General features: G+C 38.2%; 1 long non-coding RNA gene across 2 annotated transcripts in view; it reads right to left on the minus strand.

Moving 5' to 3' along the window:
- The window catches only part of LOC140529267 (uncharacterized), a 91,037-nt gene that overhangs the window by 62,208 nt on the left and 11,986 nt on the right, over window positions 1–16,843 (minus strand). The window lies entirely within an intron of this gene.

Below are 16,843 nucleotides of genomic sequence, written 5' to 3' on the forward strand. Positions count from 1 at the left end.
GCCTGAGAGGCGGCCCTGCCCCGACCTGACCACCTGAACTTAATTCTCACACTGAATAGCAGCCCTGCCCCCGCCAAAAGCCCTAAGGCTGGAAAGCAGCATTTGAATCTCAGTCCCCAAACGCTGGCTGGGAGGACCAGGAGGCGAGGTGGGTGTGAGGAGAATATTCAGAGGTCAAGCCACTGGTTGGGGAGAATGCCCAGAAAAGGGAAAAGAAATAAAACTATTGAAGGGTACTTTCTAGGAGAAAAAACACCTCCTCCCTTCCTTTCTGACGAGGAAGAACAATGCTTACCATCAGGCAAAGACACAGAAATCAAGGATTCTGTGTCCCAGCCCATTCAATGGGCTCAGGCCATGGAAGAAGTCAAAAAGAATTTTGAAAATCAAGTTAGAGAGGTAGAGGAAAAACTGGGAAGAGAAATGAGAGGGATGAAAGAGAAGCATGAAAAGCAGATCAGCTCCCTGCTAAAGAAGAACCAAAAAAATGTTGAAGAAATTAACACCTTGAAAACTAGCCTAACTCAATTGGCAAAAGAGGTTCAAAAGGCCAATGAGGAGAAGAATGCTTTCAAAAGCAGAATTAGCCAAATGGAAAAGGAGATTCAAAAGCTCACTGAAGAAAATAGATCTTTCAAAACTGGAATGGTACAGATGGACGCTAAGGACTTTATGAGAAAGACAGATATCACAGAACATAGCGAGAAGATTGGAAAAATGGAAGATAATGTGAAATATCTTATTGGAAAAACAACTGACCTGGAAAATAGAGTCAGGAGAGACAATGTAAAAATTCTGGGACTACCTGAAAACCATGATCAAAAGAAGAGCCTAGACATCATCTTCCATGAAATTATCAAGGAAAATTGCCCTGAGATTCTAGAACCAGAGGGCAAAATAAATATTCAAGGAATCCACAGAACACCGCATGAAAGAGATCCAAAAAGAGAAACTCCTAGGAACATTGTGGCCAAATTCCAGAACTCCCAGGTGAAAGAGAAAATATTGCAAACAGCTAGAAAGAAACAATTCAAGTATTGTGGAAATACAATCAGGATAACACAAGATCTAGCACCCTCTACATTAAGGGATTGAAGGGAATGGAATAGGATATTCCAGAAGTCAAAGGAACTAGGACTAAAACCAAGAATCACCTACCCAGCAAAACTGAGTATAATACTTCAGGGGGAAAATTGGTCTTTCAATGAAATAGAGGATTTTCAAATTTTCTTGATGAAAAGACCAGAGCTGAAAAGAAAATTTGACTTTCTAACACAAGAATGAAGAGAAGCATGAAAAGGTGAACAGCAAAGAGAAGTCATAAGGGACTTACTAAAGTTGAACTGTTTACATTCCTACATGGAAAGACAATATTTGTAACTCTTGAAACATTTCAGTATCTGGGTACTGGGTGGGAGTACACACACACACATGCACACATGCACACATACATAGAGACAGAGTGCACAGAGTGAATTGAAGAGGATGGGATCATATCTTATAAAACAAAATGAAATCAAGCAGTGAGAGAGAAATATTGGGAGGAGAAAGGGAGAAGTTGAATGGGGCAAATTATCTCTCATAAAAGAGGCAAACAAAAGACTTATTAGTGGAGGGATAAAGAGGGGAGGCAAGAGAAAAACATGAGGTCTACTCTCATCACATTCCACTAAAGGAAAGAATAAAATGCACACTCATTTTGATAGGAAAACCTATCTCATAATACAGGAGAGTGGGGGACAGGGGCACAAGCAGGGTGGGGGGGAGGATGGAGGGGAGGGCATGGGGAGGAGAATGCAATCCGAGGTCGACACTCATGGGGAGGGAAAGGATCATAAGAGAATAGAAGTAATGGGGTACAGGATAGGATGGAGGGAAATATAGTTAGTCCTATACAACACAACTAGTATGGAAATCATTTGCAAAACAACACAGATTTGGCCTATATTGAATTGCTTGCCTTCCAAAGGGAAGGGGTGGGGAGGGAGGGAGCTAAAGAAGTTGGAACTCAAAGTGTTAGGATCAAAAGTAATGTTCTTACCACTGGGAAATAAGAAATACAGGGTAAGGGGTCAAGAAAGCTATCTGGCCCTACAGGACAAAAGAGAAGACAGAGACAAGGGCAGGGAGGAAGGATAGAGGAGAGAGCAGATTGGTCACAGGGGCAATTAGAATGCTTGGGTTTGGGGGGGGGAGGGGATAAAAGGGGAGAAAATTTGTAACCCAAAATTTTGTGAAAATAAATGTTAAAAGTTAAATAAAAAAAAAAAAGAAATTATTGAGGAAAACTGCCTTGGTATTCTAGAACCAGAGAGTAAAATTGAAATTGAAAGAAGGCACCTGTCACCTCCTGAAAGAGGTCCCAAAATGAAAACACCCAGGAATATTAAAGTCAAAATCTAGAGCTCATAGGTCAAAGAGAAAATTCTTCAAGCAATCAGAAAGAAAAAAACTCAAATATTGTAGTCAGAGTCAAGATCACACAAGATGTAGCAACTTTTACCTTAAAGGTTGGAGGCCTTGGAATACAATATTCCAGAAGATAAAAGAGCTAGTATTACAACCATGAGTAACCTACCCAGCAAAACTGAGTGTAATCTTTCAGGGCAAAAATGGGTATTTAATAAATAAAAGACTTTCAAACATTTCTGATGAAAAGACCAAAGCTGGATAGAAAATGACATTCAAACACCAGACTCAAGAGAAGCATAAAAAAGATATATATGAAAGAGCAATCATAAGGGACTTAATAAGATTTAACTGTTTACCTTCTTACATAGGAAAAAGATACATGTAGCTCTCAAGAACTTTATCATTATTGTTTATCATTATCAGGGCAATTATGAGGAATTTACATAGACAGAGGGCACAAGGGTGAGTTGATCATGTTGGGATGATCTCAAAAAAATAAAGACATGAAATGCAGTAGGAGAAGGGAGAAAGAAGAGATAGACTAGGAAAAGTTATCTCACCTAAAAGAGGTATGCAAGGAAGAGATTTTATAGAGGACAGAAAAATGGCAGAGAAGGGCAACACTTGAACCATACTCACATCTAAATTGGTTCAAAGTTGACTATAGAAATTGATCTTACTCAACAGGGAAATAGGAGGAGAAGGGAATAAAAGAAATGGGGGAATGATAAAAGGGAGGATGGACTAAAGGAGGCAGTGGTCAGAAGCAAAACAGACTTTTGAGGGGCATCAGGGTAAAAAGAAAGAGATGAATAAACAAAAAAAATGAGATGGAGGGAAATACACAGTTAATAATCATAATTGTGAATATTAATGAGATGAAAGCATTCATAAATGAAAGCAGACGGAAGAATGTATTAGAAATCAGAATCCAACAATATGTGGTATACAAGAAATACATGAAATAGAGAGACATACATGGAATAAGGGGCTGGAGCAGGATCTTTTATGCTTCAACTAATATTAAAAATAAAGGCAGACATAGCAAGAGTGACTTCAGATAAAGCAAAAGTAAAAATAGGTCTAATTAAAAGAGATAATTAGGGAAACTACATTTTGCTAAAAGATATCATAGACAATGAAGTAATACCCATACTAAACATGTATCCATCAAAAGGTATGACATCCATATTCTTAAAGGAAAGGTTAAATGAGTTACAGGAGGAAATAGACAGTAAAATGGTATTAATGGAGTACCTCAACTTTCCCCTCTCAGAACTGGATAAATCTAATCATAAAATATAAGAAAGAAGTTAAGGAGATGAATGGAATGTAAGAAAAGTTAGACATGACAGACTTCTGGAGAAAACTGAATGGGAATAGAAATGAGTATACCTTTTTTTCTCAGCTGTCCACAACACCTTCACAAAAACTGACCTTGCATTAAGCATAAAAATCTCACAAACATATGCAGAAGAGCAGAAATATTAAATGCACCCTTTTCAGACCATAATATAATAAGAATTACATTTAACAAAGGGCCTTGGCAGCATACATTAAAAAAATTGGACACAATAATCTAATCCTAAAGAATCAGTGGGTGAATTCTACAAAACATTTAAAGCAACAGTTAATTCCAATAATATATAAACTATTTGAAAAATAGGTAAAGAAAGAGTCATTTCAAATTCCTTCTATGACAGAAATATAGTTTTGATACTCATTATCTATTTGAGAAATGAGGTTTTTATCAGAGAAACTTGCTGTAAAATTTTTTGATATTACTTCATTTCACTTACTAGCTATATGACCCTGAGTCAATCATTTAATTCCTGCCTATATAAAAGTAGAGAAGGACATGGCAAATCACTTCAGTATCTTTGCCAAGAAAATGGTCCATGAAGAGTCAGATACAACTGAACAACAATAACAACATTCAAAACTGGGTACTCCTATTTACAGGAACCTTAAACGGTCTAGACTTTCCTGTAGATATAATCTCCCATTCCTCTCATTCAAATTTTACCTGATCTGTTCGGAGGAAGGAAGGAAGAAAGGAGAGAGGGAAGGAAGAAAAATTAAAGGAAACAAGCATTTATTAAGCAACTACTCTTCCAAACACTGTGATACTTTACAAATATCAATTAATATTATCCTCACAACAACCCTACAAGGTAGGTGCTATTATTATTATGCCAATTTTACAGATGAGGTAAATGAGGCAGATAGATGTTGCCCAGGGTCACACAGCTAGTAAGCATCTGAAGTTATATATGAACTTAGGTCTTCTTGAGTCTAGGCTCAACGCTCTAACCACTACTCTACCTGTCTCCACAGAGGCTCCACTTTTAATTGTAGATGTAAAAATGTCTTCTATCATAATGCTAATATCAGTTGCTATTGTGGTCAATGCCATGCCTAGTTAAGAGAAGGCTAACATACTAAGAACAACTGAACAGCAAATAGTGTCATATCTACTCCTTTCACAACACACCCAAAAATGCTTTTAAAAATAGAGCTGATCTCTTGAGCTCCTTCCCTATTGTTTCCCTGCTCCCAAAGCTAAGCACTTACAGCTTTTCTTTTAGTTAAGTTCTGTAAGTCCTTCAACAAAAATCAAATGCTAATCATGCTGAGCAGTTTCCTTTCCCTTCCATCTGAATGCAGTTCCTGGGAAATTCTTAATGAGCAAACCAGGTGAGTTTCATTCTTGCAGTTTATCCTCTTAGACAAGGACATCACTCGATTATTTTAGAATCTTATGGATTGTTAGAGCTGGCAAGGATCTTAAAGACTGCTTAGGACAATTTGCTCATTTTAGATATAAAGAAGAGGATCAGGGAAATGAAGTGACTTGATCAATACAACTACTTAGTGGTAGAGATATGACTCAGACTTGAATCTCCTGATTTCCAGCCAGTGCTCCTGCCAATACACCATGCTGCCTATTGGCTTCCCAAATTTTGTTCTGATACTGACATCAGAAAGAATACCACTAATCTGACTGCTTCAGTATAAAGAAGAAAAAGTGTTCAAGTCTAACCCTTTTGCAGATTCTCTTTCTGGGTTGTACTTACGTCTATGCCAAGAAAAGATTTGTTCTTTGGAGACCAATGGCCACTAGCTATAACTTTCTTAAAGTGAAACCATAATATGGGGTTATTCTATGGTGGATTCCTATAGTACCTGAGGCAGCACAGTAGTAGGGACTCAATAAATACATATTGATTGATTTGTTGATTAGGGATTGTTAACCCCATTTCATTCACTACATTCATTAACCACGTTTCATTTAACCACTTCTGTAATTAGGGGTAGGAGGATTCTAACAGCTACAGTGCCCACTAGACTCTACTTTTCCTACCTATTAGGAAAAACCAAGGTTCATATTATCTTGCTGATATCTGCTACCCAGCACCAAGTGAAACTTGATTCTGAGGAAAATTCCTATTACATTGTGGGAGAGAGAGAGAAATAGAGAGGGGGAGCCCTCTCTCTCTCCTCACAACCCCTCATATATATGCACACACATCCACACATATATGTATATGTATATATGTGTATGTATGCATATATAGGTACTTCCTACAAAAACAGAGAGCATTTCTAGACTTTGGTCTTTCTAGAACTAAAGAGTAGAACCAGGGAAATGGTTATGCCTATCTAAATATCTCTAAATATTTCCAAAGGATTGCTTGCCATGTTTTGCTTCTATCTTCTCTACAAATAAGAATGATCATTGGACTAGAACAGATAGAACAAAAATGTCTAAGATAAGTAGTGAGATTGTAAGCAAGTATCTGGTGGCCTTTGATGAACTCCGATCATCTTTTGTAATGGGGTTTGACACATTCCTTAACCTAAGATGGAGTTACCCACATGGAAGAGGTTGAGGACCTTCCTTTGGGAGACAGGAGAACAGGCTCATGCATGGACACTCTGCATTGTCCTACCATGTGATGAAGAGTTGAGTTTGTGCATTTTCTGCTTAGCCAGAACTGAGTCTTTAAAACTTCCTGACTGACCATAGTCTGCCTCTTCTCTCCCCATGCCTCCTGCCCTTCATTTGTGTCTAAATGGTGAAAAGACTTCTTCACTCATACCAGGTGACACCATGAAGGAGTAAAGAGAGAAAGTTTAAGAGTCACTTCACTACCACATAGGCTGTGTGGCTCTGAGACATAAGCTTGGACTTTGAGTTGGTCTTGTCTATCCTCTTCAGTTCTAGGTATAGGGAGCCAAGAGAGAGCATTGTACTGGAACAGGATAGATGTCCTGATTGTGAAAAAGGAGAATAAAATGGAATCTACCAAAGAAAGGATAGAGAATTTGACTTCAGTTCCGGGGAACATATTATTAAAAAACTGTCTTGTGGACATTTAGAAAAGGAAACAGTGGTCATAAGGAGCCAGGGCTATTGCAACAAGACCATATCATGTTGGACAAATTGTGGCAGGAGCAACATCTAAACGTCTCCCCCTACCCCCGATCCAAATTAGCCTAGTTTTTCCTTAAAAGGTATTGAAACTGTCTTTGAGATTTAATTGGCTCTGGGGACTAAAGTTTAGGAAATTGACATAGATTTCTAGTAGCCAGGATACAAAACAATCAGGAGAGAAGGGCCGGGAGCTCCTTCTTTGGGTTTGTAGCCATAGATCAGCAACATAAATCACACAGGATAGCTGTGTTCAGCCGAATCAAGGCTTAATCCTGGATGAACATCCTTTCCCTACATTCCCTAAACATCCTTCCCTTGCTATGGTTAAATAAACCCTTTATTAACTATTACATGGATTATGAGTGTCTTATTTCATTCTAATTTTGTGTCAGCCTGAGTCTGGCCCAGTCCATTATATTCACCTTATTTCCCTTGTTGAAGGGTTAATAAACTGGTAGGTGGGTACTGTAGGTACAGTTTACCAAGATTTTATCTAAGCATTTGATAAAATTTTTCATGCCATTTGGAAGAGATGAAAATACAGGCAAATACAACAAAATAAACAGATGAATTCAGACCTAGTTGAATGACTAGATCTCCAAAATAGTCATTGTTACTGACTTAGAAGGAAGTTTCCAATGGATTGCATAAGGGATTTGAGCTTGACCCTGTAATGTTTTTATAAATAGTGTAGATTGAGGAAAACTGGTCAAACTTACTAATGGCACAAGCAGGGAGAGGGAAAACCATTTATATAGCCTCTACTATGTTCCAGGCACTATGTTAAGAACTTTATAAATATTGTATCTTTTTATCCCCACAATAACCACCTGAGGTAGATGATATTACGATCCTCATTTTATATTTGAGGAAACTGAACTTAGCAGAGGTCAAGTGACTTGTTCAAAGTAACCCAGACAGTAAGTTTCTGAGGTCAAATTTGAACTCAAGTCTTCCTGACTCCAGCCCTACTGCTCTATTCATGGCACCACCTAGTTTCCACAAGGAATAGATAAAACATTGTATGACAGGGACCAAGAAATCTTGAAAGGCTAGAATACTGGACTGAATTAATTCCTATAAAAATTAATAGGGACAAATGTAAAATCTTGCTTGGGCACAAAAAAAGCAACTTCAAAAATAGAAGATGGCACAATTTGTTTGGAAAAAGCTATGAGCTCAGTGGAAGTCAATAGCATGATATAACAGTCAAAAACAAGCTTGAGTTTTGGAGACAAACTTAGAGATAGGGAAGCATTGTGGGAGAGTGGAAAGAGAGGGTATTTGGAGTCAGAATCAAGTCAGCAAGCACTTCTTTTGTTATGTACCTATTATATACGAGGCACTGTGCTAAGAATGACAGATACAAAGAAATGCAAAAGATATTCCCTGCCTTTTGGGAATTCACAACAAAAATAACTATGTACGTACAGGGCAAATTGCAAAAGGAAGGCAGTAGCATTGAAGGGGACCAAGAAATGCCTTTTGCAGAAGGTGAGGTACGAAGCCAAGATATGAAGGAAGCCAAAGAATACAGAAGGTAGAGATGAGATTGAAGAACGTTACAGGAATGGGGGACAGACAGGGAAAAAGCAAAAATTATGGGAAATAAAGTTGAAAGATAGGGTAAAACTATGTATGAGGAACATCTAGTAAGGCAGTGTCATTGGCCCATACCAGAGGAATAAGATGTTAAAAGTCTGGAAAGGTAATGAGAGGCCAGGTTGTAAAGAGCTTTAAAAATTTTTTTTAAAGATCATTTTATGTTTTATCCAGAAAGTAATAGAGTTTTTTTTAAAGAGGGAGGCAACATGGTGAGACCTGGCTTTAGGAAGAACATTATGATAGTTGAGTGGGGAATAGACTGGAGGCGGGGTGAGACCTGGAACTGAGAGACTAAACAGAAGTCTTATAGGTCAGGCATGAGGTAATGAGGGCTTGCAGCAGGGTGGCAGCTGTGTCAGAGGAGAGAAGGGGAGGAAAACTTGTGCGAGATGCTACTGGGATAAAATCCATAGAACTTGATGACCAGTTGGCTATGAAGCAGATATGGGGTGAGAATTAGGAGCATAGGATGACACCAAGATTGGAAGTCTGGGCAACAATGAGAATGATAGTGTCCTTAATAGTAATAGGGCAACTGGGAAGAAGGGAGGGTTTGGGAGGAAAGATGATGAGTTCAGTTTTGGACATATTGAGTTTAAAATGTCTACAGAGCGACCAGTTTGATATGTTCAATAACAAGTTGAAGGTGTGAGACTGGAAGTCAGGATAGAGGTTTGTTGTTATTGTTGTTGAGTTGTTTCAGTGGAGTCTGACTCTTTGTGACCCCGTTTGGAGTTTTCTTGGCAAAGGTACCAGAGAGGTTGGCCATTTCCTTCCCCAGCTCATTTTACAGATGAGGAAACTGAGACAAACAGGGCTAAGTGACTTGTCCAGGGTCACATAGCTAGTAAGTGTCTGAGGTTAGATTCAAACTCATGAAAATGAGTCTTCCTGATTCCAGGCCTGGCACTCTATCCACTGTGCCACCTAGTTGCCCATAAAGATAGAGGTTAGATTGGATAAATAAATCTTAGAATCGTTTGCATACAGTGGGAAATTGATTCCTTGGGAGCTAATAAGATCACCAAATGAGAAAATGGAGAGAAAGAAGAGAAGAGGGCTCAGAACAGAGTCTTAAAGACACTGTGTGATTAGATAAACTAATATTTACTAGTGTTCCCTCTCTACCTACATGAGGTAGGCCCAAACCCCTTTTCCTTCCCCTGTACCAAGGATTAACTTCCCCTAAAAAGGAGATAAAACTGTGTCCAGAACTTGCTTAGTCATGACTTCCCTGACATAGCTTCCTGGCCACCTAAGGACATAAAAAGCCTCAGCCATGTGGAATGTAAGCCCTTTGAACTTGGTAGATGCCTAAAGACATGAGTCACCATGTCCTTCACAATGTCTTATCCACTGTATCCTTGCTGCATGTTCGTGATGTGTTAGGGCAAAGTAAACTTCCTTTTTTTAATTGTTCAGTGACTTACAAGTGCCTCATTTTATCCCAATATCAAACCTGAAATAAGAGTGTCCTGGTGTTAGAGCCACCACCAACATACATTAATGGGTATGACCTTTAAAGAGCTATGTAAACGTTAGAGTAAGGGATTTGGGTACCTGCTCAGACCCCATCAGTGTGCACAGCTGTTACAAGCTCTCTAACATGATAAATGCTTGAATCATGATGATATCTAGGAGATATGCCATGGAGAGCCAGCGGAGCATATGTATACATTCTGTAGCTGGTTCTTTTTGGCCAACCATGTGGTTGGAGCAAACTGTGTAGCTAGAATTTTTAGTCTTCAAAAAGGCCTGTCAGTACACACTACTTCCTCAGTCGATCTTAGCATATCTTGATGACTTTTTCACTCACAACATCTGGAAGAGGGAATGGAGTGTCCATGGCCTAGTGAATTCAAATGGTCTGGAAGGTGCCTTTGTGTCTTGCTGTCCAGCGTTGGATTTTTCAGCCATCAATGCCCCAAGGATAAGGTATTTTTGGGAATGACCTTCTGAATCTACATCAGCAGAAGTGGAGATGAGGAGTTGTACTGCATTTAGACATGAACTTGGTGGGATCAATGCCATGTAGGATCTTAGCTAAATTGAATCTACTGTTCCCCCCAGAGACTGAGGTTTTGTAGGAGATAGTCTTCCCTCAGGTATTGAAGTAGAGAGAATATTTGTACTTTCAACTTGGAAATAAATATCTCTTTATAAAAGTAAATCGATGTTAAACAGTTAAATAGAAATGGGGTACTAGTGACAGGTCCCTAACAATGGTGATGACCAGTGAGGCTTAAGCTGATATAAATAAAGAAGACACCCCAATTCCTCCTGGTTATTCCCTGGAATCCTGAGAGCTTGATGTATGATGTAGCATCTTAGCTCTTGGAACATTCACTCTATGCTGTTAGTGTTTTATTATTATTACTATCCCTACTATTACTATTACATAGAGGGAGGGGAAGCTTACTGGTCATTGCCCAGGATCCAGACCCTGCTCTCTGAGAGTCACTTGCTGTGGTGAGATGGAAATTGAAGAGTGAGTATGTTGAAGAGGATAAGAAGAACAGATTTTCCCAACGAAAAATGTCCCTAAACGGCTAACTTCTGGTCTAGAAAGGTGAGAAGTTAGGAACTTTCACAGCAGAAGAACTGAGTGGAACTGGGGAGTGTTGGAGGATAAAGGTGAGTGTATTCAGTGTGGCAGATAAGCTCCACTATTGACTTTTGTGGTGAGGATAGGATATGACCCACCTTTCTGTATCTAATTGGTTTAACGGACAGCCATTAGGACCATAGCCTCCTCAGAGTCAGATCACAGGTCCTGCCTTGGAGATTGGTTGCTTGCACTCCTTCATTCTCAAACAGGACCAAAATTACAACATTATGTTAGAGTCAAGTGACAGGGTATCTGTCTGTGGCTAATCATACCAGTACTTGCTCAGAATGTTCTACTAGGTCAAACCCAAGTATTCCATGTGAACATTTGGGGCGGATTCTCTAAATTTGCACTTCTTTCATTTCTCATGAGCTACTTCAATTCTCTGAGGAGGGCACACCATGCTGGGTGGCCCTATGCCAGTGTCTCCCATGTCACCCAATCAATTCCAAAGTTCTTAAGAGAGACCTTGAGAGTGTCTTTGTATCGCTTCTTCTGACCACCATGTGGTACTTGTCTGTAAAATAGTTTTTCAGGAAAGCATGTTTGGCATCTGAACAACGTGACCAGTCCATTGGAGTTGCACTCACTGCAGTAGAGTTTGAATGCCTGACAATTTAGTTCAAGAAAGAACCTCAGTGTCTGGTACCTTATCCTACCAGGTGATCTTCAGAATCTTTTTATTTGTTTTTCCTCCATCTCTGTCATTTGATTTTTAAAGTCTTTTTAAAAGTCTATGAGTTCTTTTTGGGTAGGTGACCATTTGACATTACTCTTTGGGGGGTTTCTTTACTTCAATATCTTCCTCTGAAGATGAACCCCGGTCTTCTCTATTCCTTTAATAGCTTTCTATGGTTGGATTCTTTCTCCTTTGCCTGTGCGTATTTGTGGTAATATCTTAATTTTTAATCACCTCTGCCCCTGGGTGATGGGGGATGGTACCTCTTGCCCCAGATCTTCTGTTCTCCCCTCTAATCTGGAACCAAAGCCAACCTCCAACCTCCTGTAAGTGATCACAGCCAGAGGCTTTCTGCCCCACTGCTTCTGCATTCACCTGGCATGTGCTGGTTCCTTGTTGCCCCCACCACTAACTCTCTGCAGCACAGCTGGTTCTGGCATTCCTTATCAGCAGAGGTTCCCTCGATCTTCTGGAACTCTGATGCCCAACTCGCCTCACTATCTGGGAGGTAAAAGTTCCTGTGGCTGGGGCCAAGGCAGCCCCTCAAACCAACTAACCCCAGAGCTTACCACTTGTTAAAACAGACCCTGACCTGGAGGAGTTTACTCTTCACAGGCACCAAACCTCACCCTGGGCTTTTTCTTCTGATCTTCTCAAATTGTCCCTTGAAGATCCCTATAGTGCCCTTATTTTTTTAATTTTTGTCCACACTTTGTTAGTGCTAAGGTGTTATTTTATCTCTTTTGTGGGGGAAAATCTTGAGAGCTTGGATTTTTTTGATCTACTCTCCCATCTTCCCAGAATTCTCTCCCCAGAATCTTCCTAAGACAATTCAAATGGAAGCGATTCAGTTTCCTAGCATGGCCATGGTAGACTGTCCAGGTTTCACAGGCATTACAACAGCACCATGGCTCTGCCAACCTTCAGTTTGGTAGTCATTCTAATACTTCTTCTCTCCCACAATTTCCTTCGGAGCCTTCCAAACACTGAACTGGCTCTGGGAATACATCTGTCAACCTCACTGTCAATGTGTACATCCCTAGAAAGTATACTGCCAAGGTAAGTGAACTTATCCACAGTATTCAATACTTCTCCATATGGTCCTACCAGAATGTAAGTCCCTTTCTGCTTTTGTATCTCTAGCATATAGCACAATACTTTACATGCTTAAATAAATGTTTGTTGAAGTGAACTGAATCAAGTATTAGGAGACTTGAATTTTAGTCTTATCTCTACAAGTGACTCCATTTCTCTGGGCCATGAGTTAAAAAAAAATCACTTTACCTGGTCTTAGCTTACCTATTTTATAAAATGAGAGGATCAGATTTGATTACTTTTAAGGCTTTCTAGTTCCCAGGGCCTAGTATTTCTAAGAGTGATCAGAAATCCTGCTGGTTACCTCCTTCCTACCCAAAATTGGAGTCTGGACTGAGCTCACAGTCTGGATTTAGGATACTTACATAGGCCTTATTCTAATAGCTAATCTCCAGGTTATTATCATATATCAGCTTTGTTATGATTACGATTGCCTGTATATCCTTTCATTATTTGACTGTGGTAGAAAGTAGGCCAATGTGGTGTCATAAGCACATAGATCTTGGAGTCCCGCCTCCCTGAAGAAGTCATTTATTGTTTCTAAACTTTAGCTTTCTCGTCTGTAACATATGTCCCCAAGAGTACTTGCATTCTCTCATTCACAGGGTTATTGTGAGGGAAACATTTGGTAACTCACTTAAGCTACTCAGGCAGCATATTCCCTTGTTCTGATACGTCATATCTACTGTCCCAGCCTAACTTTGGCCCTCTCTGGCCTTCTCTACAACCTGATTCTTTCTACTAGGTGCCATTGAGATTACTAAATTGGAACATTATACGCCATAACCAGAATAGATCTATACCAGGAATACAAAGTTAGTTCAACATAAGGAAGACTATAAATATGAAATAATGGAATATTATAAATAATAAAAAAGTATGTTTATGCGAATTAATGCTAAAAAGACTTTTTAAAAAATCCTATACTCATTTCTATTAAAAACTCTAGAAATCACAAGAATAAATTGGTCTATTTTAATATGGTAAATAATATATTTGTAGATTCAAGAGCAAACATATGTAATAGAGACAAGTTTGAGTTCTTTACAATAAAATCAGGGGCAAAACAAGGATGGCCATTATCATCAATACTATTTAACCTATTCTGAGAAATACTAGCTATAGTAATAACATAAGAAAGAGAAATTGAGGGAGTAAGGAAAGAGGAAACAAAATTATTGCTTTTTTGCAGGTATGATTATTTATTTAGAAAACTCTAAAGAATTAACCAAAAATTAATTTAGAAATAATAAATAAATAAAATTATAGAATGCAAAATAAATCCATATAAATCACCAACATACTTATATATTACCCCCCCTTAAAAAAAACAGCTGAAAAAGAGAAAGAAAAATTCCATTCAAAATAGCTACAGAAGTTATAAAACATTTAGGAGTACATCTACAAAGATGAACCTAGGAATTATATGAATTCAAATATTTTTAAAAACTGCAAAAGTATTGACCTAAATAATTAGAGAAACAGTAATTGCTGAAGGTTAAGTTCAGTCAATATAATTAAAATAATAATTGTACCTAGCCTATTTTACTTATTCAGTTTAATACCAATCAAACTACCAAAGGAATATTTTTAGACCTAGAAAAAAATGATAGAAAAATTCATATGGAAGAAAAAAATGTCAAGAATCTCAAGAACAACTATGATAAAATGTAGGAAGAAAGAGGGTTTTATTAGTACCACATCTCAAACTGTACTACAAAACAATAATCATTCAAATGACTTCATACTGTGTAAAAAATAGAGCTGGGTTAGTGGAACAAATTAGATTAACAACATAAATAAACAAACAAACACAGTATTATAGTGTTAAATAAACTAAGGGACCCTAGTTGCTTAGGAGAAGAATTTACCATTTGACGAAAACAGAGGGGAAAACTAGACAGTAGTTTGGCAGAAATTAAGTTTAGATTGGCACTTCATACCATGTACCAAGCAACATAAAGAATACATCTTTCTTTCTTTTTCCTTTCCTCTGTCTTTTCTTCTTCCTTCCTTTTTTGTTACTGAAAATATTATTAAAAGAAGAAGAAAACACCAAGAATTCATCATTTTTGAAGATGCTAGAATCTTCAAATGTTCTAGGCTAGAAGTATATGTAATAAAAACGATATTTTAAAAAGAAATTGGGCTTCCCACATTTTAATTTTTAAAATTTTAATTTAAAATAGAAATAGAAACATTTAAACTTAAAATTCCTGCAATATGAACACAGAAGTCTGTGCTACATAAGTCTGACAGAATTTGCAAGATTCTTAAATACACAGGAATAATTTATATTTAGTGTATTCTCCTGTGAAAGAATCAGACTCAGCTAAATGTGGATCCTTTCCCTTTTCCGCTGGCTAATTAGATTCATCGCTGTCAGTCCCTTCTTGTTTGAAAATCACCAGTAATTCTTCACATAATTATATCTTTGTAATTAAAGCCTGAGTTGCTCTCCCTAGTGCAGCCAGTTCAGTATATTATTTCAGTGACTTTGGGTGCTCGCATTGAATACTCAAGCAAGAGAAGGCAGCCAATGTTTATCAAGAGTAAATGGCTCTGCTCATGGAAAATTCCTCTGAGTGTCATTGAGAGAAGTGTAGTTCATATCTTTGTGAAAATAGAACTAGAAAATCACATGTAAATCTTCTCTGTCTATGTAGCACCCTCTAGCTTATACTTTATTGATTGCTAGATCTAAAGTTTTTTTTTCAAGGGATTTTTGCTCTCCCACACCCTATCCACCTCAGATTCCTACCGTATAAGATGGGTAAGAAACTGGATCTCAAATGATGGGCACATTTTAATATGATTGATTTTATTTGTAATCCTATAGATTTTATTGTATGCATTTAAAAATGCTACTCTCAGAAGAAGTCCATAGGCTTGACCAGAGTGCTAACAGTTAAGGATATCTAACTCACAAGTACTTTGTGTTTTTGGAGCGATACAGGACCAAAATATGGACTAAGTGAGACACTTGACAAGAGCATATATATTCCATATATTCTCCTGACTACTTTCCCTATAAGTGAAGGGGGCAAGGTGAAAATTCAGATCATCATAGCCATGCTGAAATAAGCTTCTTTATCTTTTTTTATCTACTGTTCTCTTAATCATTCTCTCATGTACTATAAGTTTTTGCAAGGAGGGTTTGGTATGAGTATAGTACAATAGCACTGAAACCAATACGAGGCCAGCCCAAATACCCTCTCCTTCCTTTTCCACGTATGTCCAACTCTTGCTTACTCTTTGCTCGTCCATGACCATGCCCCTGAGTCTAGAGGTAAAGTTGGAGAATAAAAATTGGATACCCAAAGAACTAAGTGTGAATCATATGGATTGGTACCTATAAATCATACTCTAATGACCAGGAGTACAGCTCAATTGGCCCATTGAGCTTTTCTTTGTAGAACCCTCTTTGCAGGAGAAAAGAGGAGTTTTTGATGGGTTCAGATATTATTGCTTTCCAACAGAAAAGATCATACATTCCTTTTGAACAGAGAGTATATCATCTTTCTTTTATGCTTCCTATTGTGCCTAGGACAGTGTTATATAATAGTACTTGATTGATTAGTTCTATAATGGCCTTGAAGACTTCATCTTCCCTAGAAACACAAGGCTCCAAACTGTATCACAGCAGGATTACATGGCCAATCTTGGATAAGACTAGAATCATATGCCTACCTGCTTCCTCATCTCTGCCTCCTAGCTTCCTTGGCTTCTTCAAGTCTCAGCTAAAGTCCTGCCTTCTGCAAGAAGCCTTTCTCAGCTTCCCTTAATTCCAGTGGCTTCCCTCTGAGATTATCTCCATTTTATCCCATGTGTATCTTGTTTATACATAGTTATCTGCACATTGTTTCCCCCATTAAATTGTGAGTTCCTTGAGATCAGCAACTATTTTTTGCCTTTCTGTACATCTCCAATAGTTAGCACAGTACCTGGCACATAACAGGTGCTTATGGTTATTGTTGAGTCATTTTCAATCATGTCTGATTCTTCA

This window comes from Notamacropus eugenii, chromosome 2 (assembly GCF_028372415.1).
Source record: "Notamacropus eugenii isolate mMacEug1 chromosome 2, mMacEug1.pri_v2, whole genome shotgun sequence".
In the NCBI taxonomy this organism is placed as follows: Eukaryota; Metazoa; Chordata; class Mammalia; order Diprotodontia; family Macropodidae; genus Notamacropus; species Notamacropus eugenii.